Below are 534 nucleotides of genomic sequence, written 5' to 3'. Positions count from 1 at the left end.
GATTCGACTGGCTTTCGAGCAAGGGAACCTTTACCTTTACCTTTAAGACAGAAATAGCAAAGAAATTGCTGGATATAGCTGAATTAGATACATTAACAATGTTGTTACGTGGAAAAGAAGAAACCAAATTTCAAAACAAATGGTGTATAAGTGGTGGTGGGGAAATTTACTATGTACAATACCTCCAAAAAAAATGAATGTAATTGTATAGAAATGATTGTGGCTGTATAATATAAAACTACATAAATAAAGGGGTTTTTTTTTTAAAAAAAACACCTTTTGAAAGTCTAATTATATAGTTTTTGCAAGGTCGCCATTATCTACAAGCTTGTTCACTTTCTCAAAGAACTCCAAAAAGCTGTTGTTGAGGCAGGACTGGAGACATGCACTGGGGGAGGAAAAAACTATTTTTCAGATCTGAATTTCATGGAGGTCCTTATTATCAGTATTCTGGATTACTGAGGTATCCAATACAGAATCTGACAATACCAAACCTTTTTTTTGGGGGGGGGGGATTCCAAAATCATTCACGCC

This window comes from Gekko japonicus, unplaced genomic scaffold, assembly GCF_001447785.1.
Source record: "Gekko japonicus isolate JY-2015 unplaced genomic scaffold, Gekko_japonicus_V1.1 scaffold812, whole genome shotgun sequence".
Taxonomy (NCBI): domain Eukaryota; kingdom Metazoa; phylum Chordata; class Lepidosauria; order Squamata; family Gekkonidae; genus Gekko; species Gekko japonicus.
The sequence above is the reverse complement of the archived record's forward strand: the minus strand, read 5'-3'. Positions refer to the sequence as shown.